Here is a 10,452-nt window from a genome sequence, read left to right as displayed (position 1 = left end):
TTGAGTGTTGCACACCTCCTCTTGGGCCACACTCTCAACCTCACCTCTAGGGGCCCGACAGGACTTTAGCCTAGTTGTAGGTCTAGAAGCAGACAGGGGTGTTGGGGGTGGCTCCTGAGGAGAATCAATATTATCGTAATCAACCTGGTAACTGCCTCAGGGGAGGCCATCACTGTTGCCTCAGGCAGCACAGGGTTTATCTCCTCAGACAAAGGTGGAAAGGCTGATGGCAGCATGGATTGTGGAGGGGATGTTGCCACTACTGGGGATGTGGAAGCTGTTTCTTCTGGTAAGAAAGTTTCATCAGAGTTTATAAACTCAGTGTCCCCAGCTTCATCAGGGTCCTCCCACACATCCCCATTCCAAGTTGCCAGGTCCCATTCTTTTCCAATCAATACCCTCACTTTAACAATAGGCACCTGGCAAGGCTGTACATGCACCTTTCATTGAAGGTCAACCACTCGCATGATAAGAGTGTCTGTGTGTCTGTTTTTCCACAGTTTCAGCTCTTTCTCAAAGAAAAAAAAAACCCACAATATTTTATTATGTAGGCTAACAAATATTTTTTGAAAGTCTACTGTGTGCCAAGCACTGTTTTAAGCATTGAGGAAAAAGCCAGAAAAAGTCCCTATCCTCACAAATCTGACCTTCCAGTGGGAAAGAATATATGATAAAGCAATACTTTGGCTGTTGGATATACCGTAATTTATATTAAGCTTATACTTTTTGACATTTATACTGCTTTCACATTTGAGAGCAGAGACTCTGTGTCAGAAAGATCAGAGCTAAAATCCAAACTTTCCTACATACAGTGTGTCTTTAATGAGTTACTCAACCCTTTATGCCTCAGTTTCCTCATTTTAAACATAGGTATAAAATCAGCATTGATCTAACTGAGATTTCTGATGATAAAATGAGATAATACCTGCAAAACACTCAGCACAAATTATCTGTTATTATTATTGCAGTCCATGTACAGAAAGCTTTGTGCCCACACTTAGTAATTTCTGTAGGAAAAATTCCTAGAAGTAGAATGGGTGATTCAAAGTTAGCATTTTTTTTTTCTTTTTTTTGAGACAGAGTCTGGCTCTTGTTGCCCAGGCTGGAGTACAGTGGCACAATCTTGGCTCACTGCAACCTCTGCCTCCCAGGTTCAAGCGATTCTCCTGCCTCAGTCTCCTGAATAGCTGGGATTGCAGGCACCCACCACCACTCTTGGCTAATTTTTTGTATTTTTAGTAGAAGCGGGGTTTTGCCACATTGGTCAGGCTAGTCTCGAACATGTGACCTCAAGTGATCCACTTGCCTTGGCCCCGCAAAGTGCTGGGATTACAGGCATGAGCCACTGCGCCTAGCCTTTTTTTTTTTTTTTTAAGCATTGATATATTCCAAATTGCCCTTGAGGAAGGCAGGACCAGGCTACCTCCCACCAGGGGAATATGAAGGTGTTGGTGGAAGACACCTCAGAGATTCTCATAGGACAATATCTGAGATATTGATGTTTGCCCTTATCCTTCTAGACCACTGCGTTGCATTCAACACCACTAACCTGCTTGAAAAGTCTCCCTGTCTATTGCTTCCCTGGCATACACTCTATCTGGACTTTCCTCTCATCCAACTGGCTGCCCCTCCTCATGCCTGGTTCCCTTCTCTCCAATAACAGCCATTTTGGAGAGTCAGTTGTGGACCTCACTGGCTACTTTCTCCATCTCCCTTGGAGAGGCTTGTGACTTGAGGCAGCATCTCAGTGAAGACAGCTCCCACTACTTCTTCCACCTTCTCTCCTAGCTTTAGCAATTTCTAAAAATTGGACTTTTAAAATTGAGGTGCTCAATGAAGTACAAAAATAAATAAGCAAAAATAAATTGCACAGCATGACAAATTGTATATGTATACATTCATATGTCTGTATCTACATACTGCCACTACCATGCAGACCAAGATATAAAACGCTTCCAGTACCCCAGAAGTTTTCTTCATGCTTTTTATTTTTTTTTTATTTATTTTTTTGTATTTTTTGGAGATAGGATCCCACTATGTTGCCCAAGCTGATCTTGAACTCCTGGGCTCAAGTGATCCTCCTGGGCTCAAGCAATCTCCCTGCGTTGGCCCCCGAAAATGCTGGAATTCATGCATCGTTTTAGTCTATACATATACTATCCAGAAACAAACACTGATCTGATATTTAACACCATCACTTAGTCTTGCTTGTTCTAGAACTTCATATAAATGACCCAAATGGCACATACATTTTGGTATTTGGCTTCTTTCATTCAATATACTTTTTGAGATTTATCTATGTTGTTGCATGTATGAACAATTCATTCCCTTTTTATTGTTGTCTAGTATTCCTTTGAATAGTTACGCCCCAACACGTTCATCTGTCTATCTGTTGATGGACCCATGGGCTATTTCTGACCATTGGGTATTACCAATAAGATCTCTATGCACATTCTATACATACATTTTGGTAGATACATGCACTCATGTCTCTTGGGTGGAAGTGCTGGGTCACAGCTTTAAGAGATACTATTTTCCATAGTTGTTGTACAATTTTACATTCTCATTAGCAGTGTACAAATGTTCTGGTTTCTCCTCATCTTCTCCATCACTTATATTACCTGTCCTTTTGCTTTTAGCCAATCTGGTGGGAATGTAGTTATAATTTGTGGTTATAATTTGTATTTCCCTGATGACGAATGATGTTGATCATTTTTTCATGGGTTCACTGTCTATTTATATGGGCTCTTCTATGAAGTGCCATGTCTGTTTAAGTATTTTGTCTTAAAAAAAGCACCTTTTCAGTGCTATAATACATATACCATAAAATTTACCCATATTAAGTATATAGTTGAATGAGTTTTGGTAAAGTATATACTCATGAAACTACCACTATGATAAAGTTCTAGAACACTTTATAGAGTCTAAAGTTCCCCCATGCCCTTTGCAGTCAATCTCTGACTCCATTTTCCTTTCTTTTCTCTCTGAGAATCAGTTTATCGATAAATTAAACAACATAGCAAGACCTTGTCTCTGTAAAAAAAATAGCTGGGTGTGATGGCACATGCTTGTAGTCCCAGTTACTTGAGAGGCTGAGGCAGGAGGATTATTTGAGCCCAGGAGTTTATGACTGTGGCGAGCCATGATATGTCACTGCACTGAAGCCTGGGCAACAGAGTGAGACCCTGCCTCAAAAAAAATTTCTCCTTATTCCTCCTGTCTTGCTGAAACTTTGTACCACTTGACCAACATCTCCCCATTCCCTCCATCCCTAGCCTCTGGTAACAACCATTCTATTCTCTGCTTCTGTGAGTTTGATTGTTTTAGTTTCCTCATATAAGTGAAATCATGTGGAGTTTGTCTTTCTGTACCTGGCTTATTTCACTTAGGATAATGTCCTCCAAGTTCATCCATGTTGCAAATGAAAGAGTTTGCTTCTTCCAGAAGGCTGAATAGTATTCCATTGTGTATATATGCCACATTTTCTTTATCTAATCATCTGTTGGACAATTAGGTGGGTTCCGTCTCCTGGCTATTGTGAAAAATGCTGCAATGAACATGGGAGTGAAGCTCTCTCTTTGACATACTGATTTCAAATCCTTTGGATATATACCCAGAAGTGGAATTGTTAGATCATATTGTAGTTCTATTTTTAGTTCTTGAGGAACCACCATACAGTTTTCCATAATGGCTGTACTAACTTACACTCCCACAACAAGTGTACAAGAGTTCCCTTTTCTCTGCATCTTCACCAGCATTTATCTTTCTTCTTTTTGATATTCGCCATTATCGCAGGTGTGAGGTGATATCTCATTGTGATTTTAATTTACATTTCCCTGATGATTAATAATGTTGAGTATTTTTTCATGTATTTGTTGGCCATATGTATGTCTTCTTTCGAGAAATGTATGTTCAGGTCCTTTGATCATTTTTTAATCTGAGTATCTTTTTCTTTGCTATTGAACTGTTTGATCTCCTTATATATTTTGGATATTAACCCTTTATCAGATACATGGCTTGCAAATATTTTCTCCCAATCTGTAGTTTGTCTCTTCACTCTGTTCATCATTTTCTTTGCTTTGAAGAAGCTTTTAAGTTTGATGCAATCGCATGCTATTTTTGCTTTTGTTGCCCATGCTTTTGGGGTCAAATCCAAAAAGTCACTTCTCAGACCAATGTCACATAGCTTTTATCCTTTTTATTCTAGCGGTTGTACAGTTTCATGTCTTACATTTAAGTCTTTAACGCTTTTTGACTTGATTTTTGTATATGGTATGAGATAAGAGTCAAATTTTACTCTTTTGCAGTCGATATTCAATTTTCTCAACACTCTTTATTGAAGAAACTATTCATTTCTCATCATGTGTTTTTGGCACCTTTGTTGAAAATAAATTGACCATAAAGGCATAGGTTTATTTCTGTATCCTCTATTCTGTTCCGTTGGGCAATGTTTCTCTTCTTATGCCAGTACATGTTGTTTTGATTACTATAGCTTTGTAATATAGTTTGAAATCAGGTAGTGTGATGCTTCCAGATGTGTTGTTTTTGCTCAAGATTGCTGACATGGCTTGGTTCTATGTCGCCACCCAAATCCCATGTTGAATTGTAATCCCCACATGTTAGAAGAGGGATCTAGTAGGAAGTGATTGGATCATGGGGGCAGATTTTTCCCTTTGCTATTCTTGTGATAGTGAGTGAGTTCTCACAAGATCTGATTGCTTAAAAGTGTGTTGCACTTCCCCCTTTTCTCTCTTTCTACTCCTGCCATGTGAAGATGTGCTTGCTTCCCCTTCTCCCTTCCACTAGGATTGTAAGTTTCCTGAGGCCTCCCCAGCCATTGGAACCATGAGCCAATTAAACCTCTTTTCTTTATAAATTACACAGTCTTAGGTAGTTCTTTATAGCAATGTGAGAATGGACTAATATAATTGCCTTTTATGGTCTTTTGTGGTTTCATATGAATTTCAGGATGGTCTTTTTCTATTTCTGTAAAAAATGACATAGGAATTTTGATGGGGATTGCACTGAATCTGCATATCACTTTGGGTAGTATGGACATTTAAAAAATATTAATTTTTTTTTTTTTTTTGAGAAAGAGTCTCACTCTGTCACCCAGGCTGGAGTGCAGTGGTGCAATCTTGGCTTACTGCAACCTCCACCTCCTGTGTTCAAGCAATTCTCCTGCCTCAGCCTTCCGAGCCACAGGGATTACAGGTGCCTGCCACCAGGCTTGGCTAATTTTTTTTTTTTTTTTTTTTTTTTTAGTAGAAACGGGGTTTTGCCATGTTGGCCAGGCTGGTCTCGAACACCTGACCTCAGGTGATTTGCCCACCTTGGCCTTCCAAAGTGCTGGGATTACAGGTGTGAGCCACTGCACCTGGCCTAACAATATTAATTATTCTAATCCATGAACACAGTACATTTTTCCATTTGTTTGTGTCTTCTTCAGTTTCTTTCTCTTTTTTTTTTCTTTTTTTCTTTTTGTGGAGAACAGGGTCTCACTATATTTCTCAGGCAGATCTCCAACTCCTGGGCTCAAGCTATCCTCCCGCCTCTGCCTCCCTAAGAACTGGGATTACAGGCATGAGCCACTGTACCTGGCTCTTCAATTTCTTTCATCAGTGTTTTATAGTTTTTAATGCACAGATCTTTTACCTCATTTAAATTTATTCTTAAGTATTTAATATTTTTATAGCTATTGTGACTGGGATTGTTTTCTTGATTTTTTAATAGTTTTTTTATGTATAAAAACTACTAATTTTTGTGTGTTGATATTTGTATCCTACAACTTCACTATATTTCTTCATTAGTTCTAACAGTTTTTTTTTTTTTTTTTTTGGTCTGTGGAGTCGTTAGGGTTTTCTGTGTATAAATCATGTCACCAGCAAACAGACAATTTTACATCTCCCTTTCTTATTTGGATGCCTTTTATTTTTTTCTCTTGCCTAAGTGCTCTGGCAAGGACTTCCAGTATACATTGAATAAATGTGATGGAAATAAACATCCTTGTCTTGGCCTTGGTCACAGAGGAAAAGCTTTCAACTTTTCACCTTTGAGTATGACGTTAGCTGTGGGTTTGTCATTTTTTTTTTTTTTTTTTTGAGATGGAGTTTTGCCCTTGTTGCCCAGGCTGGAGTGCCAAGGCAGGGTCTTGGCTCACTGCAACCTCTGCCTCCCGGGTTCAAGTGATCCTCCTGACTCAGGATGGATCCTTGAATAGCTGGGAGGACAGGTGCACGTCACCATGCCCAGCTAATTTTTGTATTTTTAGTAGAGACAGGGTTTCTCTCGCTGGTCTCAAACTCCTGACCTCAGGTGATCCGCCTGCCTCGGCCTCCCAAAGTGCTGGGATTACAGGCGTGAGCCACTGCACCCGGCCTCATGTATGGTTTTTGTTGTATTGAGGCTTATTCCTTCTATACCTAAATTGTTGAGAGTTTTTATCATGAAGCGATGTTGAATTTTGCCAAATACTTTTCCTGCGTCTAATGAGATGATTATATGGCTTTTGCTTCTCATTCTGTTAATGTGATGTATCACATTTATTGATTTGCATATTGTATTAGGGCATTCTTGCATTGCTATAAAGAATACCTGAGACTGGGTAATTTATAAGAAAAGAGAATTAATTGGCTCGTGATTCTGCAGGCTCTACAGGAAGCATAGTGGCATTTGCTTCCAAGGAGGCATTAGGAAACTTCTCATCATGGAGGAAGGCAAAGAGTAAGCAGGCACATCACACAGTGAGAACGAGAGCAACAGAAAGTGGACAAGGGGGGGCATGTCATATACTTTTAAATGACCAGATCTCGTGTGAAGTCAGAGTGAGAGCTCACTTATCACCAAGGGGAAGCCCAAATCATTCATGAGGGATCTATTCCCACAATCCAGATACCTCCCACCAGGCCCCACCTCCAACATTGAGGATTACATTTCAACATAAGATTTGGAGAGGGGAAAATATCTAAACTATATCATATATGCTGAACAGTCTTTGCATCACAGAGATAAATCCCACTTGATCATGGTGAATGATTCTTTTAATGTGCTGTTGAACTTGGTTTGCTAGTATTTTGTGAAGAATTTTGGCATCTTTGTTTTTTTTTTGTTTTTATTTTATTTTTATTTTTATTTATTTATTTTTTGAGACATAGTCTCACTCTGTCACCCAGGCTGGAGTGCAGTGGTGCAATCATGGGTCACTTCAGTCTCCATTTTCTGGGCCCAAGCAATCCTCCTGCCTCAGCTTCCAAGTAGCTGAGACTACAGGAATGTGCCACCATGCCCAGCTAATTAAAAAAAAAAAAAAAAAACTGTAGCAGCAGGGTCTCACTATGTTGCCCACACTGGTCTTGAACTCCTGGGCTCAAGCAATTCTCCCAAAGGCTGGAGTTACAGGCGTGAGCCCGGCTTCTACATCTTGGTTTATTAGATATATCGCCCTAACATTTTCTTTTCTTGTAATGCCTTTGTCTGGCTTTGGCACCAGGGTAATGCTGGCCTTGTAAAATGAGTTTGGAAGTATTTCTTCTTTGATATTTTTGGAAGAGTTTGCAAAAGCTTGGTATTGGTTCTTCTTTAAACATTTGAAAGAATTCACTCATGAAGGCACTTGGTCCTGGTCCTGGGTCTTTCTTTAGTGGGAGACTTTTTATTACTGATTCAATCTTTATACTCATTATTGATCTGTTTAGATTTTCTATTTCTTCAGGTCCTTTATTAATTTTCTGTCTGGATTGTTGAAAGTGGGATATTAAAGTCCCTTACCATTATTGTATTGAGATCTATGTCTCCTTTCAGTTTCTTTCTTTTCTTTCTTTCCTTCCTTCCTTCCTTCCTTCCTTCCTTCCTTCCTTCCTTCCTTCCTTTCTTCTCTTCTTTCTTTCTTTCTTTCTTTCTTTTCTTTCTTTCTTTCTTTCTTTCTTTCTTCTTCTTTCTTCTTTCTTTCTTTCTTCTCTTTCTTTCTTTCTTTCTTTCTTTCTTTCTTTCTTTCTTTCTTTCTTTCTTTCTTCTCTTTCTTTCTTTCTTTCCTGTCTGTCTGTCTTTCTTTCTCTGTCTTTCTTTCTCTCTCTCTCTTTCTTTCTTTCTTTCTTTCTTTCTTTCTTTCTTTCTTTCTTTCTTTCTTTCTTTCTTTCTTTCTTTCTCTTCTCTCTCTCTCTCTCTCTCTTTCTCTCTTTCTTTCTTTCTTTCTTCTTTTGAGATGGAGTCTTGCTCTGTCACCCAGGCTGGAGTGCAATGGCACAATCTCGACACACTACAGCTTCCACCTTCTGGGTTCAAACAATTCTCCTGTCTCAGGCCTCCCGAATAGCTGAGATTACAGGCATATGCCACCTATGCCCAGCTAATTTTTTTGTGTTTTTTTTTTTTTTTTGTATTTTTTAGTAGAGACAGGGTTTCACCATGTTGGTCAAGCTGATCTCGAACTCCTGACTTCAAATGATCCACCTGCCTTGGCCTCCCAAAATGATAGGATTACAGGTATGAGCCACTGTGCCCGGGCTCCCTTCAGTTTTCTTAAACATTTTCTTTATATATGCATCCCTAAGTCAGGGGCAAATATATTCAAAATTGTTATATCCTTTTGATAACTGACCTTTTGATAAACTGACTGCTCTTATCATCATGTAATATCCTTCTTTACCTCTTTTTTTATAGTTTTGTTGCTTACTTTTTTTCTGATATAAATATGGGATATCCCTGCTCTCTTTTGGTTTCCATTTGCATGGAATATCTTTCTTCATCTTTTTACTTTTAATCTGTGTAGCCTTAAAAAGTGAGGTGAGTCTCTTGTAGGCAGCATAGAGTTGGTGCTTTTAAAAAAATCAGTTTAGCCACTCTATGTCTTTTGACTAGAGAATTTAATCCATTTAATTTCAAAGTAATTCTTGATAAGTGAGAATTTACTACTGCCATTTTGTAATTTGTTTTCTGGTTGTTTTGTAGATAATTTGTTTCTTCCTATCTTGTCTTCCTTGGTGGTTTGACCATTTTTTTGTAGTGTTATGCCTTGAATTCTTTCTATTTATGTTTTGTGCATAAATAGGAAGCTCTTGTCTCTTCTTCATTCAGCATATGCATTAGTTTGCTGGGACTTCTGTAAAAACATGCCACAAACTAAGTGTCTTAAAACAACAGGAACGTATTGTCTCACAGTTTCAAAGACTAGAAGTCCAAAATCAAGGATCTGGAAGGGCCATGCTCTCCCTTGAAGGCTCCAGGAGAGAATCCGTTCTCTGCCTCTCTGTTAGTTTCTGCTGTTGCTGGTACTGCTTGGTGCTCCATGGCTTGCAGCTGCACACCTTCAGTCTCTGCCTCCATCATCACATGGTGATCTCCCTGTGTGTCTCTGTCTTCACACACATCTCTTCTTTAAAGGGCACCAGTCATATTAGCTGGGCAAGGTAGCTGTTGCCTGTAATTGCAGCACTTTGGGAGGCTGCGGTGGCTAGATTGGTTAAGCCCAGGAGTTTGAGATCAGCCTGGCCAAAATGGCAAAACCCCGTCTCTACTAAAAATACAAAAATTAGCTGAGCGTGCTGGTGCATGCTGATCGTACCACTGCACTCCAGCCTGGGAAACAGAGCGAGACTCTGCCTCAAAAAATAAAAAAATAAAAATAAAAATGAAGGACACCCGTCATATCGGAGTAGGGGCCCACCCACTTCAATATGACCTCATTTTAAATAATTACATCTATAATGACCTTGTTTCCAAATAAGGCCACATTCTGAGGCACTCGAGGTCAAGATATGTCTTTTGCAGAGGGACACAATTCAACCCCTAACAACAGAACTCCCTGGACATTGACTATTAGCTTTCTTCCCTTCTAATCACATTATAAAGTAATGATTGGCGGGGTGTGGTGGCTCACGCCTGTAAATCCCAGCACATTGGGAGGCTGAAGTGGGCAGATTGCTTGAGGCTAGGAGTTTGAGACTAGCCCTGGACAACATGGTGAAACCCTATCTCTACTAAAAAGCACAAAAAATTAGCCAGGTGTGGTGACATGTGCCTGTAGTCCCAACTACTTGGGAGGATGAGGCAGAAGAATAGCTTGAACCCAAGAGGCAGAGGTTGCAGTGAGCCAAGATTGTGCCACTGCCACTCCAGCCTGGGTAACAGAGCAAGACTCCTTCTCAAAAAAAAAAAAAAAAAAAAAGAAAGAAAAGTAATGCCCTATTTGTGTATCTCCTTCTCCTAATAGATTATGAGGTATAAGGTCTTTTTCATTTCTGAGTTCCCCAGTGCCACTCCTGGCATACGGTAGGCACTCAATGAATATGTGGATAAAGAAATGGCTGAAGCCTCCCCAGACCCAGTAGAGTCATGCCACGTCCACCAAGTTTTGGTAACACCCCTCACGAGCTGCCATTCCCACCTTCACTGCTTCTGTCATGGCACAGGTGAAGTTTGAAAGCTTTGACTCTTTTGTGTCTCTCTAACCTCAAT

Source organism: Chlorocebus sabaeus, chromosome 24, assembly GCF_047675955.1.
Source record: "Chlorocebus sabaeus isolate Y175 chromosome 24, mChlSab1.0.hap1, whole genome shotgun sequence".
In the NCBI taxonomy this organism is placed as follows: domain Eukaryota; kingdom Metazoa; phylum Chordata; class Mammalia; order Primates; family Cercopithecidae; genus Chlorocebus; species Chlorocebus sabaeus.
Note: the sequence above shows the minus strand (reverse complement) of the source record.